Raw genomic sequence first — 26,674 nt, 5'->3', positions numbered from 1 at the left:
CCTTGACTCCACCCTCACCCCACTTCGCTTGTATAAACCCTACTGTCCATCTGCCTCATTCTTTTCCTTCAGGAAACCTTCTCTGAGTTGCTAAACCTGGTCAGGCTCTCCTCCAATGGGATCCCATAACCCCCATGTTAACACACAACACACAGTGACAATAGCCTGCTCCCTGAGTCCCCTCAGACAGCCTGAGGGGTGTAGTCATAGTCACATCCTCAGAGCCCAGTAAATGTCTGCCAAAGGAATGGGCGACCTGCATCCTGCACTCTGCGGCGCAGCCCTCCCTGCCTGTGCCTCATTTTGTATCATCAAATCTGTAAACCTGAAAGAGCGAGGCTCGCGACCTTCGTCTGCTATGGTAGAAAAATCCTCCCTGGAGACACCGTCTGTGGCCACTGTCATCTCCATTGCTGTCCCTCTACTTCCTTCTGAGTGTTTATTACAGTCAGAAATGACCTTACCGTCTGTTGTCTTTTCTCTGGACCTTCCTCTCCCCCAGGGCAGACTCACGCCTCTGGCCCTCCAGCTCTGGCATGTAGCTCCTCCATGGGCGTGCAAGGTGCTCAGTCTCTCTCTGCTGAATATGTGAGTTCCTTCGTTTTGGTGACAGAGATATACAGGACGTTTGGCATCAGAAAGAGAAAGACCTCGTCCTCTTTTTCGCCTTGCAAATATGGAGAAAAAGCTTTTCAAGAGGTCAGATCAGAACCAGAAAGGGCTTTCAGGGCTAGTTCAGTCAGCGCATCCTCCCCTCCAGTGAAACCTCAGCAGAGTTCTCATCTCCATTTCTCTAGGGCACACACATGTGAAATTTGTTTTGAAGGAGCTCTAATGTTTATTGACTTTTTAATTAACATTTTGGGTTTCAGTGTCCATCTGTTTATTATTTGCTTAGTTACACTGACTTGCATACTGTTGCATTCATTACCAGATCACATGCTCTAAGGTATTTTCATTACAATGCTACCCAGAAAAGGATTATCATTTAACAATCAAATGCCTTGTGATGTACATTCCTTATTGGGAGATTCTATCAGTATCCCTGGTGTTCAGTTGGAGACATCTCTTCACATGAAAATGCTTTGGGTGGGTGTACTGGACTAGCTGATGGCTTCTGATAGCACTATACCTCAAACTCTGTGGCTTTTACGAGAGGGAAAAACCCTGTAATACATGCTCTGTGAAACTCCCCTTTTGGATGCGAGAAACCGACAGATGTCCTTATTATTCCACAGAACAGCTCCTTTCTCTCTCCCTCTCACAGAGAAATCTGTGTTCCTAGACCCAGCACTTTCCACTCCTAGAAAACTCTTCATTTTCTTTGCTCCTGAGAATGTTTTTTCCAATTTGGGATTTTGTTTGCTGTCAGCTTGCCTCACCCCATTTAATTAGGCAAGACTTTGCCAACGTTACAGGTTCTGCCAGCAGGGTGGTGGGAAGTGAAAGGATTTCAGTCAGGAAAATCCTAGCTCCACGGTACTCAGCAGGTTAAGCAGCCCCCTGTTGCCCTCGCTGTGGAAACGGAACTGCACGCTGTCTCACATGTGCTAGCACAGAGCTTTGCACATGTTAGGTTCTCAATAAATGCATGCTGTGCAAGTGGCATTGAGCCTCATTTGAGGATCTTATTTGCAAGCCTATTGGACAAAGCAGCTATGACACTTCAGAAATAAGTGGTACTTTATTTTCACTGTGGAAACCATGAGGATTTGAGACGTTAATAAACAGATTAAAAACATCTTTTGTGTGTGAGATGTAATCAGGCTATTTGCATCTCTCTGTAATGGGTAAAAAAACACTGAGCACATTTTTACACATTCTCAGAGAATATTCCTGACCAGAGCTTCCGTGAGCTGTGCGCTGTGCTGTGTGCACACTGCAGCTGAGATTGCTGGGGACAGCGGGCAGAGGTGTGTGTGTGTGTGTGTGTGTGTGTGTGTGTGTGTGTGTGTGTGTCAGTCTTTACTCCAGCACACTCTATAAATACAATCATTTTCTCAGTGTGTGGTGATTTGAAAAAGAATCAGAATCTGCTCTACCCTGCATATTCTAGATAAATTCTTTCAAATTGATATTATGGAATAATTTATCAGTCATTATAGATGGCCTTTGCTTTAAAATACAGTTTTTCCCATCAAGGTATTGTACTTAAAAATTTTTTTCAATTACAGTTTACATTGAATTTTATTCTGTATTAGGTTCAGCTGTACACATAGTAGTTAGACAGTCGTATACTTCACAAAGTGTTCCCCCTGATATTTCCAGTACCCAACTGGCATCATACATTATTATTACAATACTAGAGGCCCAGTGCACAAAAATTTGTGCACTCAGGGGTGGGGGGGTCCCTCAGCCCGGCTGTGCCCTCTCGCAGTCTGGGACCCCTCGGGGAATGACCACCTGCTGGCTTAGGTCTGCTCCATGGAGGATCGGGCCTAAGCTGGCAATCAGACATCCCTCTGGCAGCCCAGGAGCCCTCGGGGGATGTCCACTTGCCAGCAGGGAGCAGGCCTAGCTGCAGTCGGACATGCTTAGCGCTGCTGAGGAGGCAGGAGAGGCTCCCACCACCACTGCTGTACTGGCAGCATCAGCCTGGCTTGTGGCTGAGCAGAGCTCCCCCTGTGGGAGCACAGTGACCACTAGGGGGCAGCCCCTGTCAGTGTGTGTCATAGTGACCAGTGATTCCCACTAGCTCTGCTGTTAGGGTCAATTTGCATATTACCCTTTTATTATATAGGGTAGAGGCCTGGTGCATGGGTGGGGGCTGGCTGGTTTGCCCTGAAGGGTGTCCCGGATCAGGGTGGGAGTCCCGCTGGGGTGCCTGGCCAGCCCGGGTGAGGGGCTGACGGCTGTTTGCAGGCTGACCAAGCCCCCCAGCAAGGACCCCTCAGCCCATGAGGGTGTGGCCAGCCTGGGTGAGGGGCTGATGGCTGTTTGCAGGCTGGCCATAGCCCCTTCAGGGTGGGGGTCCCCGCTGGGGTGCCTGGCCAGCTTGGGTGAGGGGCTGATGGCTGTTTGCAGGCTGGCCACAGCCCCCCAGCGGGGACCCTCACCCCATGAGAGTGTGGCCATCCTGGGTGAGGGGCTGATGACTGTTTGCAGGCTGGCCACAGCCCCCAGCCACCCAAGCTCCCAGTGGAGGCTGGCTGGAAACAGGTATCTGGGATTTATTTAGCTTCTATAATTGAAACTTTGTTGCCTTTTGCAGAGGCCACAGCCAGCTCAGGGCTGGCGGGAAGCTTGGCTTCCTCCATCACCAGGGCAACCAAGCCTCCTGCGTGCTCCAGCTCCGTGGCTGCCGGCCGCCATCTTGGTTGGGTTAATTTGCATACAGTCGCTCTGATTGGCTGGTGGGCATGGCTTGGGCGTAGCAAAGGTATGGTCAGTTAGCATCTTTGTCTTTTATTGTAGACTAGTGGCCCAGTGCACGAATTTGTGCACATTGGAAGGGAATTAATTAGAAGAAATATTTTAATATCACTATTTGTCAAGTCCTGGGTGTGGGTATCCTGCTCCCTCTTTCCTCCTGTCAGAGTCTGTGATGGTGCCTGCAGGGATGCAGCATCAAAGCCAGCACCCCAGCCCCGAGGGGCCGGCTTCTCAAGGGACATGGGGCTGGTGAGGGGGGTGAGAGTGGTTGCCTGGCTCTAAGAAAACCACCCTGGGCCTCCTTGGGTTACCTCTGGGTTCCCCTGTAAAAAGGGCCAGTTGCATCAGGGCTGAGTGCGGAGCCAGCAGTAGTGGTGGAAGAAGATGTCCTGGCTGGCTCTTCGATTATCATGGCAGCAGGACTGCAGCAAACAGCAGAACATGCCTTGGTGGGAATGTCTCTATCAAATGAGCTGGGTAGGGGCTGTTTTAGAACATGGCTTCCTGGCTACCAGGGTTCCACATTCTGTTGGGCTCCATCGTCAGGAAGTGAGGTCACTGCTCTTGTCAGGAAATGAAATCACTGCTCTTGTGTGGGGAGAAGCTCAGGGTAGGGGACCAGGCAGTGGCCAGGGAGGTTTTCTGTCACGTTCATACCCCAGGTCAAGGCTGGGGGTGGACGTGGAGTGTGGACAGCTGCCGCTACCCCAGGTTTATCCCGACACTGGAGCTGAATCTCATTTCCCCCGGTGGAGGTGGAGTGGGGGTGGTGCCCTTTGCCCTGGTCAACTTCCCTCCAGGGCCCTCGTGCACGCAGCATCAAGCCCAGCCCCGTCCACCTGCATGCACCCACTGTGCGTGCAGCCATCTTGTGATGGTGTGAGGGCATCACGGTGTGTCAGCATGAGGGCCACCTAGGCTTTTATTAGTAAGATTATTGACTATATTCACTGTGCTGTATTTTACATCCCTGTGTCAGTTTTGATAACTCTTTTGACCTTTGAAGAAGTAAGTGGGTAGTTAAATAATAGAAACATGTGAACCTATATAAATCTATGACCATAGCAAGTCAGTTGATTCTGAGCAGATTCTAAAACATTGTGTAAGAGATGGGTTGGGAACACCTTAAGAAAAGAAAGGAAGAATCACTTTGAGCCGGCAAAATTTTGAGGGAATTTTAAGTGAAATTTTGACACTGATGAAATTGCATGTGCTCTGAGACACTGTGACTATCACAGTGTGTTGTAATTATTTACTGGCCCATTGATGGACTAGACTGTGATTTCCTTGAGGACAGGGCTGAGAGTTATTTAGTTTAGCACTTGCAGGGCCTGACATATTATAAGCGTTCGATACGTGGTTGTTGAATGACTTAATGAGTATCTCTGTAAAAGAGATGGAAGAGTATGAACTCCACCCTGCCCAGTGTGGCTCAGTTGGTTGGGCATCCCAGCTAGGGCACATGTCTAGGTTGCGGGCTTGATCCCCTGTTAGGGGATGTGCAGAAAGCATAATCGATGTTTCATGCTCACATTGATATTTCTCTCTCTCCCTTTCCCTTCCTTTTTCTCTAAAAATCAATAAAAAAGAACAGAAAAGAAAAATATGAACTCCATAATACCACACTTACATGGTAGATGACTGAGTGCACATGACCAGGGGCTGGTTGATCAGTAGATCTGTATAAACCTGAAAGGCAATTTCTAGGGATTTTCCCCAGGACAAGCTCAGAACATATTCTTTCCAATAATGAAATAGAAAAATAGCTTGAATGAAGACATGGAAGGCATGCTTATTAAATTTAAGTATGGCCAGAAGCTAAATTAAAAAATAATTCTACCAATAACAAAGGACACAATAAATTAGATTTACCCTAACCCTGGTTTTCCTCTTTTTTGTTTCATGTTTTCATGCCTTTAATTTAATTTAACCACCCAACTGTCTTTAGTTTATTTTAGGGTTTCTAGTTATGATTGGATCTTGACAATAAAAAAGAATGTTCTATGGTCATTTTCTGTGGCTGTAGGGGAATATTCTTTGAAAAAATTTAAGAGTATTTCCCAATATATTTGAGGTAAGACATAAAAAAAGATGAGGAATCAAAAGTAGTCTTGGACGAATGAGCTCCATAACTTTTCTTTTTTTCCAAAATGGCTGTAAAAACCAGGGATGAGTTATTTATTCTCCTGGCAAGACTACATATTCTTCTGGGTGAGCTTGTCTTCTTTGGGTTACAAAAGTGCCCCCTCTCACCCAGTTGTCCCTTCCCCTAGAGCTGACTTCGAAAACCAACACGACAGAATTACTTCTTTGAATTTCCTGACAAAAATGAATGTCTCTTTTTCCATTAGTGTGAGTCAAAAAATAAATACAAGCCAAAGGATTGTGCCAAGTGACTAAACCATGACATGAAAATTTAAATTTTTTTTGTGACAAATCAGAAAACTCAACATCTTAATATGCCATCAAATTTATTATTTCCTTACTCAGAGCTTTGCCATTCCTGGAACTTTCATGACAGTTCTCCTCAGAAGCTGGCTTGTCTTAGTCCCTCCTTGGATGCGGCTCCACCTCAGGGCTCAGTCTCCTTCCCTTTTCCTCAGAGTTCCTGGCTCTTCTCAGCCACCTGGGCTTTGGAGCTTCCCCTGGATTTGGGAACCTCAGCTGTGCAGTCTTCCCTTTGATTCTGAAGGGCTCTCAGCCTTTTGTACTGAATTGCACATTTTTGTTACTGGCAGTACAAACTCTGATTCATATCTTGTGTAACTCCACAGAGAAATGGCTTCCTGCAATATTCTTTCATAAGACATTACAAGTTAAAATTAAGTTCATGTTAATATTCCTACAAGGCTGCGTTTAGTGGATCTCTTCTTTATCTCTGAAAAAATGTGTGTCAAATTGCTTGCATAGAAATTTCATATGTTAGGATTAGATTTCCAATATGCATGAATCCAAGTGGGATTGTTTGCAGTTTAGATAATCTTCACAAATGGTTTAAATCTATTCCTTTTCTTTAGCAAGGCTGTCATTTTCTTAGCATCTGACCTTTACCATGTGTCTCGGGTCTCTCAGAAGCATTCCAAAGTTCTCATCCTCTTCTGTCTCCGATGGGCTTTTTACATTTTAAGTGGTTGACCATTTTCATGAAGTGTATGAGGAGCAATTAACATTTTCCTCCACTTTCTGTTTGATAAGAGCAATCACCTATCAAACTATTTTTAGTCAGGATTAATAATCCTATATAATAAAAGGCTAATATGCAAATAGACTGAACAGCAGAACAACCGGAACAACCGAAAAACTGAACCAAACTATCGGTGACTATGACGTGTGCTGATAATCAGGGGCGTGTGCGGAACATGGTCAGCATTGGCCACCATGGCGGGACGGTGGAGCAGGTGAGCAGGGGTGCCAGACCAAGGGGTGCCAGACCAAGGTGGGCGCTGGTCGCTGTCATCAGTAGTTACTGAAAATTCTTTTTTAAAAAAATATATTTTATTGATTTTTTACAGAGAGGAAGAGAGATGGGTAGAGAGTTACAAACATCGATGAGAAAGAAAAATCTGAGAGAGAAACATGATCAGCTGCCACCTGCACACTCTCTACTGGGGATGTGCCCGCAACCAAGGTACATGCCCTTGGCTGGAATCGCACCTGGGACCCTTGAGTCCGAAGGCTGATGCTCTATCCACTGAGCCAAACCAGTTAGGGCATTTACTGAAAATTCTTTGCTCCCATGTGGCCCGGTCCCACCCGGTGCTTACACCTGCTGCTGGCACCGGCTCCACTTGCACCCACTGCCGGTGCCCAGCATCAGTCTGGTGTCATCAGTGGGTGTGAGCAGTGGCTGCTGGCCCCGATCGCGCCTGAGGGCTTCTCCACTTCCCCCTACTCCTGAGGGCTGATCAGGGCAGCAGCTGCCACTTGCACCTGTTGACGGCATTGGCCTTGCTCACACCTGCTGCTGGCGCCGGCCCCAATTGCTCCACGTGGGAGTGGTGGCAGTGGGAGCAGGGCTGCCAGCAGACGGGACCGGGGGCCACAGCAGAGGGGCCAGGCGGGGGTGTGGACAATGGGCTGAGACCAGCCCCTGTGCCTATTGCAGCCTCGCTGCCCACAGTTCCTTTCAAGGTGCACGAATTCGTGCACTGGGCCTCTAGTAATGATAATAATGACATATTCATTTTTGAGCTAGTACTGTTGTTTTCAAATTTATTTCTAAATAAATTTGATATGAAATAGAGATATGAAATATACCTCTATTTTTGTTCACACAGAGCAACTTAGAAACATAAGAACTTCACTTGTCTGACCATCTGTATCATCATTAGGATGCATCTGATTGAAAGCAATAGAAAACAAAACTCAAATTGACTTAGACAATCAAGAGGGAAAATGGGTTGATATGCCTCACCCTCCGAAGATAGGTAGATCGACATTTGTTTTGATTCAGCAAACAATACTACAATCAAGACCTTGGTTTCTATTTTGCTCTCCACAGCTTCATTCCATAGTTAGTTCCTTCTCCTGACCACAGGAGGCCGCCAGCAACTTCTAACAGTGGTTCTCAACCTTGGCTGCATATTAGAATCACCTGGGAATCTTTTTAAAATCCTGATTTCTGGGCCTCATCCTCCGGAAATTCTGTTTCTTTGTTACTAATGTTGTGGCCCCACCCCATAACAAAGAAACAGAATTTCCAGAGGATGAGGCCCAGAAATCAGGATTTTAAAAAGATTCCCAGGTGATTCTAATGTGCAGCCAAGGTTGAGAACCACTGCTCTAGAACAACTGCTTATTTGTCAAACCTGAGCCAAAAGCCCTAGTCTTACTGCCAGGGGTAGAGTTAACTTCTCCCAAAGCACAGCTGTGTGTGAGTGATGTGGACCAAGTGAACTCATCGAAGGAAAGGGTTTCATGGCTCATGAGAGGCAACCTTATATCCATCACACTGAGGCTCTAAAAAATAATTTATGAGCAGTTCATCTAAAAATGCTGCCTATGTTGTAAATGTAAGGATATGTTAAAGTTAATTTTTCCTCTTTTATCATGAGGCTATCCGACTTGATTTAAATTATTTTTACATTATTGAAAAAATGTCTGTAATTTCTCTCACATGCCTAGTTTTTTAAAGAGTAACTGAAAGATGATAAATAACTTCTGTTTCGTATCTTCCCCTAACAAAAAACAAATTTCACCCTAGCTGGTTTGGTTCAGTTGATAGAGCATTGGCCTGCGACTGAAGGGTCCCAGGTTCAATTCCAGTCAAGGGCACAAGCCTGATTGCAGGCTTGATCCCCAGTAGGGGCCGTGCAGGAAGCAGCTGATCAGTGATATTCCTCACTCACAGGTGTTTCTATTTCTCTATCCCTCTCCCATCGTCTCTCTCTAAAAAATAAATAAAAAATATTTTTTAAAAATTCTATGAGAAAAATTACTCTTTTGCTTACTTTATTAATTATTTTTATTCAGAAACTGGACAAAAAGTCAAGTCTTAGTATGGGAAATGATTTCTGTAGTGTAAAGCATTCTTGTAATTGATTTTACAAGATTTTTTAAAGACTGTTCAGATAGTAATTTCCTGAAATATCAGTGAGAATTCTTTATATTCTTATATTCTTTCATTTTATCAGTTCATAGCTTTTTCCTGTCTGACTTGTATAGCTCTAAAGAACAGTCTCTGGACATAATTACAAATAAAGTACTAGAAATTTGAAAAAATCATACATAATGAATGTTGTTATAATGCTACATAAATAGTAAAATTTCTTTCTTTAGAAAAATTTATCAGTCTTAAAGAAATAAGAGAAATACACCCATGCTTTCATTTCAAAGGCGATTACTGTAGTAGAAAGAAGTGAGCTTAGGAATGATATGGTTGAGGGTTTGAATCCAGGATGTACCATGTAACTAATTTTGGGCCAACTGCCCTCTTGAATTTCAGCTTCCTTTTCTGATACAATAAGGATAGTAGGCCCCTCCCTTAACATTTTTCAGTTATTCAAATAAGCTATTACAATTAAATGTGATTAACCCAGTGTCTGGACATAAAAAGTTCTAAGTTAGTGATAGTTATTAAAAATATATGGGATGGATCAAGAAAAGAAATATCAAAATCCAACTGAAATGTGGAAATTGTTACTTTAACACTTTAGAAATTCTCTCTTCTTTCTCATGTTGAATTCTTTTACTTTAGAGATATATTAACAGTTTCCTTTAAAGTTTTCTGTATGCCAATGCTTAGTAGAAAAGCTATCTCTGTAAAAATATATGTGCATATCTACACATAAGAATATATATGAGAGCCAAGGAGACCAACTTTCACTGTGGCAGGTTTTGTCTTCTACAAGCAGTTGCATTCTGAATGGGCACAAGGAGCTCCTGGGTCACTGCATCCGCTCTAGCCCTCTGCCCTTCTGTGCTGGGTGGGGGTGGTGTCCCAGGGCCAAGGAAATGCTCCCACCCATTGTGTGTGCCCTTCACTTCGACCCCAGAAAGCATCCCCATGACACCACCTTGAGAGAAGTCCAAGAATTCAAAATTCAAATCTGGTAGGTGGTAGAACATATTTTATTTAAGAATCTGTTGTTTTGACTTGTTGACATTTAACAAATAGTCTGTTTAATATATATTTATCCAGAAAAATGGGTTTATTTGGGAAGAACAACACATTGCAATTAAGGGCCTGTGGTCTGAGAGCAAACCCTGAACAAGTCCAGAGAAACAAGGAGAGGAAGGCTATTTTATGGACTTGGGAGGGGCTGTTGTAAACATAGTCCATTGCAGGAAACTGATAGTTTTAAGAATAGAGGCTTCTCATTGGCCCAGTCATGGCAGTCTCCCATTGACTGAGCTGTTGCTGGGCATGGAGGAATCTTTTCTTCTTCCTACTGAGGTAATAAAATAGTGTCACTTCCTGCCAGAGATGCAAGTACGCCTCTTCCTGTTGGGGTCAGTAGTTTGCACTGAGTGGCATAGTGAGAAGTTCTCTCTTCTAGCCTCACAAGTCTACTTTATTTTGTTAATCCTCACTTGAGGATATTTTCCCATTGATTTTTAAAGAAAATGCAAAGGAGGGGGAGAGACACAGAGAGAGAAACATTGATATGAGAGAGACACATTAATTGTTTGATTTCTACATGTGCCCTGACCGTGGTCGTGGATCGAGCCTGCAACCAAGGTACATGCCTTTGACCGGAATCAAACTCAGGACCCTGCAGTCCAAGGGCCAATGCTCTATCCATGGAACCAGACTGGCTAGGGGCTCACAAGTCTATTTTAAATAAGGTTTCTGTTTAATTTTTACAGATTTAACTTAATCTATACAAACTTGTTTCTTCATCCTATATAATAAAAGCCTAATATGCTAAGTATCCGGTCATCTGGTAGTCTGTTAAACCAATCAAAGCGTAATATCCTAATGATATGCTAAGGCCGCTCTACTGCTCGCTATGACATGCACTGACCACCAGGGGGCAGATAGTTGATTGATCAACCAGTCACTATGACGTGCACTGACCACCAGGGGGCAGATGCTCCGACTGGTAGGTTAGCTTGCTGCTGGGCCGATTGGTACTGAGCAAGATGGGCCGGACACACCCTGGAGCCCTCCCGTGGTCCCTCCCCAGCTGGCCAAACTCCTGCATCCCTCCCTGGCCCTGATCGTGCACCAGTTGGGTTCCTCGGTCTGGCCTGCACTCTCTCACAATCTGGGACCCCTCGGGGGATGTCAGAGAGCCAGTTTCAACCCAATCCTTCTCAACGCAGGAGCTGCCCCTTGGTGGTCAGTGTGCTCCCACAGGGGAGTGCTGCTCAGCCAGAAGCTGGGCTCACAGCTGGCGAGCACAGCAGCAGTGGTGGGAGCCTCTCCCACCTCCATGGCAGTGCTAGGGATGTCTGACTGACAGTTTAGGCCTGCTTCCCCCAGAAAGCGGGCCTAAGCCAGCAGTCAGACATCCCCTGAGGGCTCCCAGACTGCAAGAGGGTACAAGCCAGGCTGAGGGACCCCCCCTCCCTCCTGAGTGCATGAATTTCATGCACCAGGCCTCTAGTAGAATATAAAGAAATTGTGTTCTACAACATACTGTTATTATAACCAGCTGAGAGTTTGTGGTAGTCACTTAATTTTCCTATCTGTAAATGGAGGGCTGGCTAGAACATTGGTTCCCAAATTTGACTAGTCCTCAGAATTTCCAGAAACTTTTAAAAATATACATGATTCCCAGGTTCCATCAATCTAGTAATGGCGTTTTAATAGGATTGGGAAGAGTTGGCAATGTGTATGCTTTAAATATGGCATAGGGATCTTGGCTATCAGTTGGCATTCACTACCTCTCCACTAGATGGACTTGATTGTTATTCTCTTTATTTAATCTTCACTTCAAAGAGTCTTTCCAGTATATCTGCAGATGAGGAGCTAGTGTTAACTGGGAAACACTTGGTCTATTCAGTCTCTCTCACGTTCTGTGCTTTGCCAAGTTCAAACACACACTAATACAGAGAGGCAGCTGTGAACTCCACTGCCTTGACTTCCGTTCTGTGTTATCATTAGGTACTGAGTTTAAATGATAGCTAAGGAGAGAGCAGATAGATATGTCTCTGACAGGACAGAGAGGTCGGACTGACAAATGGCCAGTGGCTGCATGCTAGGAGCCCACGGAAACTTGGGTGGGTTTCTGCATTGCCAGAAATTCCACCAAGTAGCTGCCACTTTCTCTACTCCCAAGTGCTTGTGATTGATGAAAATGAGAATATCTTTCTAATATGTATAGTGTAGTTTCTGAAGACAAGAAATATTCAGTCAATAGCATTCCAATTCTGGAGATATAGGAAACTCTGAAGAATAAAACCCCACAAAATGAGAGATACTGTTTTTCCTCACAATCCCCTTTGGAGGTAATAAACTATTGTTGAAAAGAGTTATGAACTTGCTATCTCCCCATCACTACCTATTAAAAGCTCCTGCGTTAGTCTTAATCCTCAAGGAAATCTAGACATTTGCACTATAGTCAAATTGAGTTTTCTGCTTGTTCATGATGTAAAACAGTGATTTTCAACGAGTGTCCCCAAGAAGTTTTAAAACCTGCAATACCTGACCTATTTTCCTTTTGGTTGTCAAATAAAAAAAATGACAACCTTCAACACAATAGCCATCCAGTGTGAATGAATCAAATTATACCTTTTATTTTTGGTCAGTTTGGCAAAAAATATATTTTTTCGTGTGCTGCATAATTTTAGTAATTAGTTTACATGTGCCTATATATGAAAAAGGTTGACAACTGCTGACATAAGAGAAAAATGGTTATGGACTTTACACTTGGGAAATGAAAAGGGGAATAAATGTTTAAAATTGCACCATTAGTGGGGGAGAGAGAGTTACGGCCTCAAGCACAGTGTAAGGAACTACTTCACATTGCTCAATTTAATTTACTTTTTTTAGAGCTGGAGTTTACACTTGCACACTGCTTCACAGTTCCTTTAGCATAAAACCCACACTGCTGAACTTGGCAACAGAGCCTCTCATAATATTCCCCAGTTTACCCTCATTGTTATGCCTCCGTGAGCCCCATCCACTTGAGTATTCTATGTCCCAACACAGCACACCTCACTCTTCTGTTTTTACAAATGCTGTTTCCTCTCTCTGGCAGGTTCTCTTCCTTGTCTTTCTATGCCTGGAAAACTTGCCAACACCTAGCGCATATATCTCCTCCCGGATGGAGCCCCACCGCGTTCCCGGGCAGAGAAAGGCTGGGAGCAGGCTGTGCTCCCAGAGCCCGTGCCCTGCTCCCTGGCGGGGTGTTGGTTGTGCTGTATCATGATGTTTATGTAGAAAGCTGTCTTCCCACACTTGCCAGGGATCCACTTGGTCAGGGACTGTGTTTTATTTATCTTTCTATCCCATGTCTGACACTCATAGGTACTCTCTCGATGTTTAGTGAGGTCTGGGTCTGAGTTTACGCAGGCTCTCTTCAAATTATGTACTGCGATGCTTTTCCAAAGGCTCTGTCTGTAGTAAGCTTTGAGAAAGAGGTGACATAAGAGGTCGCGCTTTTCCCTCCTGTCCCCTCCTCTTCTCCCCCACCTGCTTCCATCTGCAGTGCAGTTGGTGGCATTTTGTGTAGCTTTCCACCATGACGTCTAATGGGCTGTCTTATTTAGCAGAACGGCTCTGTGTTTATTTCTCAAACCACATTAGACCTTCAGTTACTAAGTCTACCACCAGTCCCATTCCTCACCTCCCAAGAAAAAATGGGAGAGAAGATGAAAGAGGAAAAATCACCAGATGGTTCATCTAATGCCACACCCTTACTGCAAGATCCTAGGACTAGCAGTTTTCATTCCCATGTTAGTTTTCTTCTCTCTAAGGCTCCCGCACTAACCAGCACAGCCCACACAGGGGCTTTAGCTGCCTTCTGATTTTGCATCACAAGGCTGAGACTAATCCTGACTCAGTTTTGTGCCTTCTTTGGCACCTACTTTGCTCCTTCCTCCACCCAGGCCCTTGTGCTCTGTTTCCTTACCTCCCGAGTGTTCTTGGCATCCTTTCCCAGAGATAAATCATCCTGCCGATTTTTCTGCCTGCAGAGTGTGGTACACGGTGCTGGCTAGCCCAGCCTCTGGTGCCACAGCCGCTCCAGTGCTGCGGACCCAGCCACTGTGTAACTGTAGACTGGGCTTAAAGAGAGTAGCCCCAGCTTGTATGTATGTATGCATGTATGTATGGGAATATGCATGCACATGCGTATATGTATGTGAATATGTGTATGTATGTGGGTACATTCATGCATGTGTGTATGTACAGGGTGGGGCAAAAGTAGGTTTATAGTGTGAGTATGCAAAACACAGAGTTTATTCTTGTATTTTTATTTATTTATCATTGTATTATTTTTCATACAAACAACTATAAACGTCCTTTTGCCCCACCTTGTATATATGTATGCATGTATGTATACATGTGTGTGGAGATATGTGTGTGTTTGTGTGTGTATGCATGCACATATCTCCTCACCCCGGCCTGTCTCTGTTGTGCATTGTTGACTTCTTTCTGACTATAATATAATTTAAAAATACAACAACTCTAAAGAGACCACAGATTCAGAAAGAAGTATATTAGCACCTTTGGGAATAACTTTCTGAGGACAGGTCTTCCCTTTCTAGGTGGAATAGGGAAGAAACCTTTTTATTCAGTTCTGTATTATTTTTGTACTGTTTTCTTCTTTCCTCCCTTTCTTTTCTTTTATGTTCTTCTTTTTTATTAGCATAACACTTAAAAATAAATTCTTGCTCAGGGCCGTGCTAATCTTCTCTGTATCATGCCAATTTTAGCATATGTGCTGCCTGAAGCAAGGCCTGGGGAGGGAGATGGGGGCGGGTAGAAAGAAGTCAATAGGGGGGAAAGGGGGACATATGTAAGATTTTCATCAATAAAGACTGAATTTAAAATAATTAAAAATTTAAAAATTAACAATTAACAATTAAATAAAAATAAATTCTTACATAGAACCCCAATACATAAACAGGTAGAAAATGTAGTATTTTATCAGAGTGAATTTTTAAGTTCAATTTTATCACTTCATTACGCATCCTGTCAGTGAGTGAACACCAGTGGACATGTGAGCCCTTAGTACCTACCACAGCTGTTTAGTCATGTTTCATGACAGTTTCTAAAATATTTATTGAGAACCCAGAGGATTTGGAGGAAACCAGATTGAAAAGCTCTGCTCAGGAGAGGCCTCAGTGAAGTCTAGACAGTATGCTCTGATGCTCGGAGGAAAAACTCTGTCTGGCAGAGTCGTCTGAAATGCACGTGGCGGCTGTGTGCAGCCTCAGGCTGGCCGGGCCTTCCCCGGATTGGCTTGCAGACCATGGCCACTGCCTGAGCACATTAACTGTTTTGCTTGAGCATAAGAGCAAAGCCACTCGCTCCTCCCCTTCTCCCCCCGGCTGTCCTGATGTAATTGTCAGAGACCATCCATGTGGCTGGATTTCTTCTCTCTTCTCATCCCTCATCCCTCATGGCCCAATTACTTTCCTAATTTCTTTTTAAACTCTGGAATAGAAAACTGTGAATAGGAACTCATTTATTAGATACAATCTATTACTATTTCATTTCTGAGAATTTGCACCTAGCCCTGGAGCTCATCCTGGGAATTTTCTTAAGAGCGGACATCCCTTAGGTTACCATATAATCATATCATATCTATTACCAGAACAGGATAAAACTATAACCTCAGAACTGCCTCAGCATTTAACCCCAGTCCACACAAAACTGCAGTTTGCAGAGCTGATGTGTATATCACACGCCTCCTCTTAAAAATCATTGACAAAGCAAAACATGCTGTCTTTCCTAATCATGACTCCAGTCTCACTTAGGGAGAAACTACTTCTTGCTTTCTCAGGAAAGAATACAGAGTTGCCTTTATTATGCACAAACAGAGATTATCGCTGTTGTTTTAAATTCACACACACACACAGGAGGTTTACAGTTGTTTGTATGGAAAATGACACAATAATCCTAATATATAAAAAGCCAGGGGCCATCATGACTGAAACAACTGGACAGATGACCGAACAGCAGGCTGCGTGGGGCAACCAGGCCAGCACGGGGGGAGCAGTGAGGGATGACCAAATGACTGAACAGCAGGCTGTGAGGGGCAACCAGGCCAGCGGGGTGGGGAGGGGGACAGTTGGGGGTGACCAGGCCAGCGGGGGGGTCAGTTAGGGGTGACCAAACTGGCAGGTGGGGCAGTGAGGGGCTATCAGGCCGGCAGTCAGGTGAGCAGTTAGGAGCCAGTGGTCCAGGATTGTGAGAGGGATGTCCGGATTGGAGAGGGTGCAGGCTGGGCTGAGGGGACCCTCCCCTCCAGTGCACAAATTTCATGCACTGGGCCTCTAATCCTATCTAATAAAAGAGAAACATGGTAATTACCGTAAGACCGCTACCCTTCCCATTGGCTAATCAGCAAGATATGCAAATTAACTGCCAGCCAAGATGGCGGCCAGCAGCCAGGCAGCTTAAAGCGAACATGAGGCTTGCTTGCCTCAGTGACTGAGGAATCCAACATTCCCCGCCTGCCGCTGCCGGCCTCTGAGCTGCAACTCTAAGCAACTATGTTACAAATATAAAAGCTAAACAAAACCCCAGAAACCTGCTTTAGTCCGCCGGGCTTCAGCCAGCAGGATCGCAACATTGTTTCAAATACAGAAGGTAAACAAAGGCCAGAAACCTGCTTTCAGCAGCAGAGGCCTAAGAGCTGGAGCCAAGCCTCAAAGCTAAAGCTGGCCCAGAATTAAAAAAAGAAAAAAAGGAGCAGTTGGGAGCTTCAGTCACCCGCCAGCCTGAAAACAGCCCTCAGACCCTCACCCAGACTGGCCAGCCACCCCAGTGGGGACCCCCACCCTGAAGGGTGTTTGACCAGCTGCAAACAGCCATCATCCCCTCACCCAGACTGGCCAGCCACCCCAGTGGGGACCCCCACCCTGAAGGGTGTTTGACCAGCTGCAAACAGCCGTCAGCCCCTCACCCAGACTGGCCAGGCACCCCAGTGGGGACCCCCACCCTGATCCAGGACACCCTTCAGGGCAAACCAGCCAGCCCCACCCATGCACCAGGCCTCTATCCTATATAGTAAAAGGGTAATATGCCTCCCAGCACCGGGATCAGCGGAGCCGCGAGGCCTCCCGGCACCGGGATCAGTGTGACAGGGGGCAGCGCCCAAACCCCCTGATCGCCCTACGGCTCTGTGTGTGACAGGGGGCGGGGCCACAACCTCCCTATCAGCCCTGCTCTGTTCATGACAGGGGAAGGCGCCCCAACCCCCTGATCAGCCCTGCTCTGTGCCTTATAGGGGGAGCTCCCCAACCCCCTGATTGCCCTGCGGCTCTGTGTGTGACAGGGTGCAGCGCCCCAACCCCCTGATCGGCCCTGCTCTGTGTGTGATGGGGTAGAGCCATAACCTCCTCATCGGCCCTGCCCTGAGTGTGACAGTGGCGGTGCCCCAACCCCCTGATTGGCCCTGCTCTGTGGGTGATAGAGGGCGGTACCCCAACCCCCTGATCTGCCCTGCTCTGTGTGTGACAGGGGGCGGTGCCCCAACTCCCCTATTGGCCCTACTCTGTGAGTAACATGGGGGAGCTCTTCAACCCCCTGATCTGCCCTGCTCTGTGCATGACAGGGGGGAGCTCCCCAACCCCCTGATGGGCCCTGCTCTGTGTGTGACAGGGTACGGAGCCCCAACCCCCCTGATGGGCCCTGCTCTGTGTGTGACAGGGGGCAGCGCCCCAACCCCCTGATTGGCCCTGCTCTGTGCATGACAGGGGGTGGCGCCGCAACCTCCCCATTGGCCCTGCCTTGAGTGTGACAGGGGGCGGTGCCCCAACCCCCCAATCGGCCCTACCCTGAACGTGACTGAGGGTGGCATCACAACCTCCCAATCGGCCCTGCTCTGAGCCCGACCAGGGGCTGCACCTAGGGATTGGGCCTGCCCTCTGCCACCTGGGAGCAGGCCTAAGCCAGCAGGTTGTTATCTCCCGAGGGGTCCCAGACTGCGAGAGGGCACAGGCCGGGCTGAAGGACCGCCCCCCCCCCCCGAGTGCACAAATTTTTGTGCGCTGGGCCTCTAGTTAATAAATAATAATACAAGAATAAACTCTGCATTTCACATATTCACAACTGTAAGCCTACTTTTGCCCCCATATATGTATAGCATATATATGGCACAAGATCAATCACAAATACCCTAATGAATTCTGAACATGTAGATGCTTGAAAACTATTTCGTTCCATTTGAATGTGCCTGCTTTTCTGAAGCCTCTGTCTGACCAGAACAGGCTGAGACAGCACTGATTACTGATGTGCAAAAACTAAAGGACACTGGATTCTGCACCATTTTATCTGTGGTGGACACTTTCTTAGAATAGTGAGGAACGTATATGGCATAGGTTCAACTCTCTTAAGGTTAAAAATGAACTGATATTAAGACTTCAAAGCAGATTTCCCTCTTCTATTTTTCTTCTTACTCTGTTTTCAGCACATCTCTTTCTTTTACAATTTGCTTTCTGCTTTATAAGTAAACTAGAGGCCTGTTGCAGGGAGATTCCTGCAAGAATAGGACTTCCTGCAGCTGGAGCGAAGCTTCCCTCCCGTCTCTGCTGCCCGGCTTGCTTCCCTTGCTTCTCCACAGCTTTGCTCCCTTCTGCAGCGCTTGGCTTCCTTCTATGCTGTCTTCAGTCTTTGCTCCATGCCTGCATATGCAAATTAATCACCATCTTTGTTGGGTTAATTTGCATACTCGCTCTGACTGGCTGGTGGGCGTAGCAGAGGGCAATTTGTGTGGTTCTCGTGTATTAGTGTAGACTAGAGGCCCGGTGCATGAAATTTGTGCACTGGGGTGGGGGGTCCCTCAGCCTAGCCTGCACCTTCTCACAGTCCAGGACCCCTTGGGGGATGTCTGACTGCCGGCAGTCAGACATTCCTCTCACAGTCTGAGGCTCTCGCAGTCCAGGATCCCTCGCTCCTTACTGCCCACCTGCAGTGGAGGCAGGAGAGGCTCCTGCCACTGCCTCTGTGCTCACCAGCTGTGAGCCTGGCTTCTGGCTGAGTGGCACTCCCCCTATGGGAGCACATTGACCACTAGGGGGCAGCTCCTGCGTTGAGCGTCTGCCCCTGATGGTCAATGTGCATCATAGTGACTGGTCATTCTGCCGTTCAGTCGATGTGCATATTATGCTTTTATTATATAGGATAGGATGGCATACTGTTCCAGCAGAGTGAGCGAGCTGCTGGGATTGTGCTCACCTGGCCCAGGTGCTTCCTTCTCTGGGAGGAGCATGGGCAGCAGGCCTGTGCCTCTCCTTTCCTGCCAGTGCCCCTGGTCCTATGTCAGTGTGAAAGCTCTGCCTGTGCCAGGGCCCTGCAGCTGAGCCTGCTTTCCAGGGCACCTATTGACTTGGCATACTCCTGGGTTTGAGTTGTGCAACACAGATGCTCACTGTGGATATCAGCACAGAGAAAGCTTTTGTAGTAGGAAAGAAAAGGGAAAGATACCTTTCCCCCAGATTCCAGTGCATTGCTTTAGTCCCCTTTCATTTATGTGCACCTAAATGCAAGTGTTCAGAGCTAGAAACTTTGAGATGCTCCCTGCATTCAAGCTCCTGGTGTCTTCAATCTGGGGGTCAGAGTATGTTGATGAAGCTGCAGGGTGCAGGCCAAGTGTTGACACACCAGTGCCAGGCCCTCAGCAGTGTTTCACACAGGCCTAGCTTTTCAGTTCACGTTGTAATGATCTGCAGTGGACTTGGAACAAACGTTCTGAGATTCCCCTTCGAAGGTGGCACTGGATGCTGTATTTTCAAACCAGTGAAACTAGTAAGGCAAAGCTATCAGACCTCATCTCAAGTCCTAGGCAGGGGAGTGACTGGATGTTCTCCAAGACGAGGCATCTATTCTCATGTGAAAACATCCAGAGAAATATATATTACTCTTCTACAAAAGTTACCACAAAATCCAGAGGAGGAAGTGACAACTTTTTCTTAAACGTGTTAGTGTTTCAAAGCCTTAATAAGGAATATTAAAAGCTACAATTAAACCATTGACATTTGTTGCTTTTTTTGTATTCTTTTCTTGAGAGGACTAATGTGTTGGCTAAGTAGCCTTGGACCTTCAGTCTCAGAACACCCTGAATCTTAACCTTTAAATCAGTCCCATTATTGCCCAGCCAGCATGGCTCAGTGGTTGAGTGTCGACCTATAAACCAGGGGATTATGGTTCCATTCTCAGTCAGGGCACATGCCCCGGTTGCGGGCTCGATCCCCAGTGTGGTGCATGCAGGAAGCAGCCAATCAATAATTCTCTCTCATCATTGATGTCTCTATCTTTCTCTTCCTTCCTCTCTGAAATCAATAAAATATATTTCTAAAAAATCAGTCCCATTATGAAGTAAATGTATTCAGCCAAGATAAATTTAAAATGGAACTAAAATGATGGAATTACCAACACCAACCATCTAAACGTGAATCCTTCCTCGGCATCTAAAGTTCTTATGAATTCAATAACTTAATAGGGATTCTTAAATTTTGCATTTGAGTCACTTGGGCTTTTTTTGTGAGTTTTTGTTGTTGTTGTTTTTTGTTTGTTTGATTTTTAAATCTCAATGCCTATACTACATCCCAAGCCTTAAATCATAATCATAATCTCTAAGGGTGGGCCCATTTATCAGTATATTTTAAAATTCCTCTGGTAATCTTAACATGCAGCCAAGTTTGAGACCTGTTGGCAACTTATCATGGCTGATAACAGACATAGGAAGGAAATTATACAGTCAAATCTAATTTTTTTAAATTCAGGTATCCAGCTTTTGAGTGTCTTTGGTCTATAAGTCTTTAGGAGGGCCACAATTAATTGTTCATTTATTTATTCATTCTTCCATAATGTTCTTCATCCTTATTTGGACTTAACTCATTTCTCCTTTGGACTACAGACAGCTAGGCCCCAGCTGGGTCTTCTGGAGCTATTCTAGACATGAGCAAATCATTTGGTTATTTATCTATTGGTCCAGGTCTACAGGGGAAGGGAAAGAAAATCTTTCTGTGTAAATGACTTCCTGTCTCAGGAAAGCCTATTCCATGCTTGACAAACTTGCCCAGGCAAAAAGAGAGCTGTTGAAGGCTGAGTGGTAATCCAGGCTTCTGTGCAGCAAGCACTATCCTGAGAACACTGAATATTGGCTTTGTGGGCCCATGTATACCTCTGTACCCTTGGCTTCATTATAATTTTAGGTTCATTGGTTGCTAGAGCTGGAAAGGACCTCAGAGAATATCCTGTTTGAGTAGTTAATTTCTAGATGAGGAGAGCCTGCACACAGCCCTGTAGAGATAGGGCCAGCATAGTGGGTGCCCCTCACATGGTGTCATTACAGGCTCTAGCCTGGCCTCCCTACACACAGTGCTGGCCAGGCTCCTATCCTGTGTGCCCTAAATTGTACTCAAGATGCCTGAGATACTTTTTTGAAAATGTGGTGGGCTGTACACAAATGTTTTGTTTGTTGTTGGTTTTTAAGGATTCAAAGCAGAACTCATTTCACAATGAGAGAATATCACATGAAATACTTGATCCTAAAAACAAAACAAAACAAAAACCGGTTTGCATACTTAAGATGCAGTTGATTTCCAATGTGTGGTCAGCTCCTTATTCTAATGTTGATTTTAGCCCCATCTCCTGGTAGCAAAGAGAGATTATTTGAAGCTTTGGATTTTGAATTTTGGTCATTCCTGGAGTGGACTATATTCTATTATTATTATTATTGTTATATTATTATTATTATTATTATTATTATTATTATTATTATTGACACCATTGCAGGTGTCCCCCACTTCCCATGCCTTTCCCACCTCCACCCAGCCCCCATTCCCCCTCTCTTGGCCCTCACCATACTACCATACTATTGTCTATTCAATGGCCTATATTATTAATAGACAAGATATCTCTTTATATAATATATATATATATATGTATATATATATAAAACATGCTTTACCTCTACAAATATATATATGTATATAGATAGATAGATAGATAGATAGATAGATAGATAGATATAGATAGATATGTAGATATATAGATACTAGAGGCCCGGTGCACAAAAATTTGTGCACTCGGGGGGGAGGGGTCCCTCAGCCCAGCCTGTGCCCTCTCGCAGTCTGGGACCCCTTAGGGGATGACCACCTGCTGGCTTAGGCTCGCTCCCTGGGGGATTGGGCATAAGCTGGCAGACAGACATCCCTCTGGTAGCTCAGGAGCCCTCAGGGGATGTCCACTTGCCAGTGGGGAGCAGACCTAAGCTGCAGCTGGACATCCTTAGCGCTGCTGAGGAGGCAGGAGAAACTCCCACCACCACCACTGCACTGGCAGCCGTCAGCCTGGCTTGTGGCTGAGCAGAGCTCCCCCTGTGGGAGTGCACTGACCACCAGGGGGCAACTCCTGCATTAAGCATCTGCCCCCTGGTGGTCAGTGTGTGTCATAATGACCAGTAATTCCGAGTTCTGCTGTTAGGTCAATTTGCATATTACCCTTTTATTATATAGGATAGAGGCCTGGTGCATGGGTGGGGGCCAGCTGGTTTGCCCTGAAGGGTGTCCCAGATCAGGGTGGGGGTCCCTCTGGGGTGCCTGGCCAGCCTGGGTGAGGGGCTGAGGGCCATTTTCAGGCTGGCCACACCCCCTTCAGGGTGGGGGGGTCCTGTTGGGGTGCCTGGCCAGTCTGGGTGAGGGACTGATGGCTTTTTGCAGGTTGGCTAAGCCCCTCAGCGGGGACCCTCACCCCATGAGAGTGTGGCCATCCTGGTGAGGGGCTGGTGGCTGTTTGCAGGCTGGCCACAGCCCCCAGCCACCCAAGCTCCCAGTGGAGGCTGGCTGGAAGCAGGTATCTGGGATTTATTTATCTTCTATAATTGAAACTTTCTTGCCTTGAGCGGAGGCCTCAGCCGGCCAGGGCAGGCGGAAAGCTTGGCTTCCTCCATCACCAGGGTAACCAAGCCTCCTGCTTGTTCCAGCTCCATGGCTGCCGGCCGCCATCTTGGTTGGGTTAATTTGCATATAGTCGCTCTGATTGGCTGGTGGGTGTGGCTTGGGGTATAGCAGAGGTGTGATCAATTTGCATGTTTCTCTTTTATTAGATTATATATGTAGATATATATCTATATATGTGTATAGATAGATAATTAGACACATATTTCAGTGTTCATTTAACAAACGAGGAAATGCAGTCAGAAAGTATTTAATGACTTGCCCAATACCTTGCAGTTAGATGTGTCAGCTCTGAGACCCAGCCTATTCTGATTGCTTGAGCAGTTGAATGAATCTGTATGTACTTCTCTGTATCCAGCATTATGGATATGGTTTGTTGAATCAGGTGTTAATGATTTTGTTCAAGAGCTGTAAAAGTGCCTCTTTGTAAATGTTTGGCAATGCAACAGTCTAATAACTTTCTCTAATTGGGCTCAGTGAGAGAATCAAGCTCTAGTGCCCTAAAGTATTCACTGAATATGCTGTGTTAACTTTCTCTCCTACACAGCTAGAATGGTACATCCTTGGGAAAATGAGAAAATAGTCACTTGAATAATTTTTTTCTCATTGTGGTTCAGTTGAATAACCCTGCTTCAGACAAACTGGAAAGTCTCCTCCGACACTAGCACACTTTCTGAGGTAACCAATTATCAGTTTGATATGTAACTTACAGACTTAAATCTGAATATGAAATCATTTAAATACATATACACGTGTGCATACACACAGATACTTGGGATGCAATGCAGTATGTATAACAACAGGCTGATAAAAGAACTGAGGTGGCCCAGAGGAGAGAGGTTCAGCCCTGTGAGAGGTAAGGAATAGTAAAGGGTGCTCAATGAAGGTGATACAGAATGAGTCTTGGAGAATGAGTAGTTTAATAAGAAGATATGAGAAGGATGAGCACACCTGTATGGCCAGAGAAGGTGTGCACAGGTATGTGACAGCTGCCCACGCCCAATAAAATTTTGGTGTGGGGCAGCAGTAGGAGATGAGATGGGATGGACAGGTGAGAACTTAGCCACAGGGGAACTTGTATGTCATGCCAAGTTGTTGGAACTTTATTCTAGACTACAGGGAGCCATTGGAGGATTTCAAGCTAAGAAGTTTGTTCTCTTCTATATTATGAAATGATGGCTCAGGAAACAGCATGGAGAATGGTTAACAAGAGAGCAACTCCAGAGGGAGGTAGGAAGAGCAATTAAGTGCTTATAAACTGAGAGTGATCATCTATAAAATAGGAAAAATAAAGCCTACTTTATAGAGTTGTTATAAAAATGAAATAACATCTGCGAATTAAATTTTTCTGGACAATTTAGAAAAGAAGGGTAGTGGATGGTGGGAGACCTTGTCCTTTCGGATCTTTGCCTGAGAGCTGTCTGCTTTTCCCCTAAGAGAGGCCTTTCCCTGGTGGAAGGTTAACTCGGAAGTGCCTGAGAGGAAGACAGGAAGCTGGTCAAGGCTCATTAATGGCTTGTTGATGTAACTTCCATCTTGTGCTCCTGTGGGGAGATCTGTTCCTCCATCATCATAGTTTTGCCATCACTAATGATCACCTTGTCTCCTGTCTGATTATGTTTCCTTCCATCTCTTACCCTCCAATGGCTTCTTTAACCTGAATAGCTAAGTGACCATTTCCAAAGAAGCCGACACAAAGGAAAGGTCTTTTGTTGCCTTTTCCTTCTGATAATTCTCAAAATTGCTGCCCCACTTTTCCCGTGCCAGGTCAGTGAACCATGATTGGAAGACAAACAATAAAAAATGCTGAACTTTCCTTTATCTCCTCTTCTCTTTTGTGTTTTTCTAACTTTTCTCATTTTACATGCGTTCAGAATTTGTGAGTCCTTGAACTGTGGAGAATTGGACTGGAGCGAGAAACGATGTAGCTATCATTTCACAGAAGCATGTGTATTCAATAGAGTGCCTGTCCTCTGGGTCCTGGTGTTCCCTCCAGTTTGGGGGGTTTGGAATGGGGCCTACTTGTGCATTTGGCACTGATTTTTTTCTTCATTAATTAACTTTAAAATGTTTTGCTGACTCTTTCTGGGGTTCTCTAACTTGGTTGTCATTTACCATGCAGTCTGGAGTCTATAGTGATGCCCATATGCTGTTTTTCTCTCCGTGCCTGGGCCTACTTCCCTCTGTCCACTTTTGTACATTTCATGGGATTATAGAGACTTCAGTGTAGATTGCTATGTAAACCATTTACCCTCTGGACATAGATGTATCAGCTAATGTTTACTTTGGGCCTGGTAGATGGTAAGTGGTTAAAGTTAAATGGGGTTTTTTTCATCCCCTCAAGTTGCTTTTTAGTGACATTATTCCTTTGAACTTTTGCTAATTGCTTTTGGGGGTGACCATTCCTCATGTATGAAGGTCCTCTTGGCCATTTTTTGGAAAGATTGAACACTGATCTGGAGGGATTTAGCTATCAACCTATGCAAGGTTAACAGAACCTTGGTTTTCCATTTGCTTGTAGCTAACCTCTGACCTCTTTTCTCTGTCCTCTTTATTCTCCCCTTTTGATGACACTAGCAGATCTGGGCTGATGAAGGCTCTTTCTAATTATAATTTCTGGACTCCTAACTATTTCTTCTGCATATGAATGTCTCTTCCTCTAGTTCACTTTGACCCACTGGGATTTAATGTGTCAGGATATTTACAACCAAATATCTTGAGAGCTTCCACTAAATTTCAAAATAGTTCTACAAATCTCTGCACCCCTGGAAGTGGATATTGTATTGTTTGTTATGAAATGTAATACCTTGACTTTAAGTGTTATACTTTTATACAAATAACTGAATTTATATGAGCTCTTCTATATTCTTATAATTTAACTAATATGACGTTATAGTGAAAAGCTATATTTAACCTTTTGTAGACTTAGTTGTCCCTTTTTGAAAAGGGAGAATTGTATCTACTTGGTAGGATTGTTGTATTAAATGAAATCATTACAAATACTTAGTACAGTCTTGACACATAGTTAACAATAATGGTATATATAATACAGCTATGTAAGTAGGGCCTAGAGAAAGTTATAAAATTAGTTCACCACTAGATTTAGATTTGTTACATCCCAAGGGACTGAGGAAATTGCACTTATCACAAAAGAATCACAGTTGAAATGTTGGTGAACACAATGTATGAGATGTTGGTAAATTTTCCAAACATAAAAAAGGTTAAGAATATAAGATGTATAGACCAGAAAGTTTGACTTCAATACACAGTAAAATTCTGGAACAGTTAAGCAGATGGTTGGTGATCATGTAGTAAAGACTACATTGGTTGCTAGGAACCACCATGAGTTTACTAAGAACAAATATTTTCAAGTATGCGTTTTCCTTTTAAGTAGCATTATGTGGTAGGTAAAACTGAGGAATGGCCTTTTAGCAAAGGATCTGATTGTCTTCTTATAGAGAGGATGATAAAATATGGACTAGATTCGTGGTCGGCAAACTGCGGCTCGCGAGCCACATGCAGCTCTTTGGCCCCTTGAGTGTGGCTCTTCCACAAAATACCATGTGCGGGCCCGCACGTACAGTGCGATTGAAACTTCGTGGCCCATGCGCAGAAGTCGGTATTTTGTGGAAGAGCCACACTCAAGGGGCCAAAGAGCCGCATGTGGCTCGCGAGCCGCAGTTTGCCGACCACTGAACTAAATGATAGTTTTGCTGGGTTAGCAACTTGACAGCAATTGAGTCCAGCTGATTAATGTCTCAGTTATCTTGATGGGGCTTCT

General features: G+C 45.1%; 1 protein-coding gene and 1 pseudogene across 3 annotated transcripts in view; one reads left to right on the top strand and one right to left on the bottom strand.

Moving 5' to 3' along the window:
* CAMK1D (calcium/calmodulin dependent protein kinase ID) overlaps positions 1 to 26,674 on the top strand; it is a 391,598-nt gene that overhangs the window by 228,786 nt on the left and 136,138 nt on the right. The window lies entirely within an intron of this gene.
* On the bottom strand, positions 14,621 to 14,718 carry LOC132224323 (U6 spliceosomal RNA; annotated as a pseudogene).

This window comes from Myotis daubentonii, chromosome 1, assembly GCF_963259705.1.
Source record: "Myotis daubentonii chromosome 1, mMyoDau2.1, whole genome shotgun sequence".
NCBI classification, from domain to species: Eukaryota; Metazoa; Chordata; class Mammalia; order Chiroptera; family Vespertilionidae; genus Myotis; species Myotis daubentonii.
Note: the sequence above shows the minus strand (reverse complement) of the source record. Positions and strands in the feature narration are given on the sequence as shown.